We start from the raw sequence: 2278 nt of genomic DNA on the forward strand, positions 1-2278 counted from the left end.
CATTCCCCGAGTCCATCTGACAGCACAATGATAATCCACAGGTAATATTTTATGTGCATCAATATATAGCTATGACAAGGAATTATATGTAGACCGGGGTTTTACGTTTGTGTGTATTGTAAAACATGGACCGAGGGAAGACTAAACTCAATAAATTCTCAATATTTAAATTTTGGGTTTAAAACCAGTGTACTCCCCATCTTCATCTGGGTACTCCTGCTGTATACGGAGGACAACGCAGGCAGGGATGACAACCCGGTTGTCCTTTCCCAGATATCCCCAGCACCACGACACAAAACTCCTGTAGGCCAGATAGCGAGCACGCCTGTAATACATTTTTTTTTTTTTTTTAAATGTCCTGTTTGATCAAATTTGACACTGTGGAGCTGTCTTTCATAAAACATTATCAATATGTGATGTCTTTATAGAAGAACCTATCTGAAACCAAGTTGAACTTGAAAAATTTGATTGATGTACTAAACAAAAGCCCTTCCCTCCACATTTTGTCATGTCTTACAGATCGGGACCTCAGAAGATGACTTTGATTCATCAACCTGAGTCTGCCTCATCATATTGGCTGAATGGATGGACAAGAAAATGGACAGCAGTTTTTTTATTCCATGGAACTTCCACAACCACACATCTACATTTTCAGAAAGAATAATCATCTAGTGATTAAAAATGTCCAATCATGTGCATTTAATATATACATCTATATATCAGTGTAATGTACATGTTGGTTGATTTAATATGATTAGAGACCCATGTGAAAAACAGCTCCAGAATGAGCCAGTCTTTATTGTTAGCAATCTGTCCTACATGAGAGTGGATATATATGGCTGAGGAAGATGAGGGATTAAAATGGTTACAGTCAAGCAGTACCCCTTTTTTTCAGTTTATATAAAATACACTGTATACATTAGTCAGCATCACTATTATGATTGTATAAACAGTGCAAGTTTATTCTCAGGTACTAAACCTTACTGGTCTTTGAAAGGCATGTGATTTGTTCAAGAGCAGTGTAATTTAAAAACATCCAAAATCAATAAAAAATATTTTATTGTCTAACTTACACAGATCTTTCCTTTGCCTCCAGTGGCCCATGGTCTGCCTTATAAATGTTCAGGGCATTCTGCAGGGAGTAGGGGTTCAGGCAGACTGGCTCAAGGCCTGGATGAAGAGTCATGCAGCGTGGCTCTTCAGGCAGCTCTCCACATCGATTCTGAACCTATAGGAGTATGTGTAATAAGGTGTTTTAGTGCTAGACATCTAGTATACTGCTGTTTATGTATTCATTATTTGAATGATTACTGTGACACACTGTTTTTCTTAACATACAGCATTAAGCTCTTTGCAGCAGACATTTTCCACCTCTGTGGGCATGGCTCTACATTCTCCACATGTGCACCTGCACAACAAGCACATTATTAATCTCACTGTGACTAATAACCATTTCAGTTGTCAATTATGAAGCATGGTACAACAAAATGACCTAAACAGTTGAAGCATATTATCTTACTCAGTGTGTGTTGTAAAAGCAGCAATATGCTTCTGTATGTATGACACTTAGCAATCCACAAATTAATCAGAAGACAGGTAAGTTATAAAAATAAAGTATTGTTTAATCTGCGAACAGAAAACTATCTGGTAAACTCTCAAAATACCTTTAGTTCTTTATTATTATCTATTGATAGCCTAACCATTTGGCTAGGCTATAACGTTTCTAGTCAGTAATACATATTGCTAAATTGCATAAATGGGAGAATTAAATTACCATTCTGATGTAGACTGTGAGGAACAAGGCTGAGCATTATCGGTGTCTGACTCAGAGTCAGTTTCTGGCTCCGATGGCTCAAACAGATAGGGCTGGGTCCTCCCAATGATGCTGCTAGCACTAGCTTCCATTGTTGCTGTAGGCCGCCTCCTTGTGCAGCACACGGAGGCGGCGCCCCTCCCGCGGTGGGCGTGGTTTCAGCGCCTCTAACTGACACGCCCCCAGCGTTTCACAGCAGAGAGAAGTGCTTGTTTTTCCATGATTTTGAGACCTAATTTTATATACTTAGCATTTTTTTTAATCTTTCAAATTTGGCTCAGTGGTCAATGATGCATATTACTGTGGTGTGACAAACTCATAACACAAATTTTTTGCTGCTTTACACGGACTTTAAGCTAAATGCTAAAATATGTGCTAACATGCTCAGAATGACAGTACGGCTATCTAATGTTTACCCAGGCGACAACCTCTGGTTCTGAAAAGTGAAGCCAAAGCTGAAGTTCC

General features: G+C 38.9%; 1 long non-coding RNA gene across 1 annotated transcript; it reads right to left on the reverse strand.

Moving 5' to 3' along the window:
• Positions 1-644: 644 nt before the first annotated feature.
• On the reverse strand, positions 645-2013 carry LOC311010902. Its single transcript, XR_014596836.1, has 3 exons — positions 1775-2013; positions 1339-1408; positions 645-1228 (listed from the first exon to the last, which is right to left on the reverse strand). It is a non-coding gene; the product is annotated as an uncharacterized lncRNA (long non-coding RNA).
• Positions 2014-2278: the final 265 nt, after the last annotated feature.

This window comes from Eutrigla gurnardus (genome assembly GCF_963514095.1).
Source record: "Eutrigla gurnardus genome assembly, chromosome: 3".
NCBI lineage: Eukaryota > Metazoa > Chordata > Actinopteri > Perciformes > Triglidae > Eutrigla > Eutrigla gurnardus.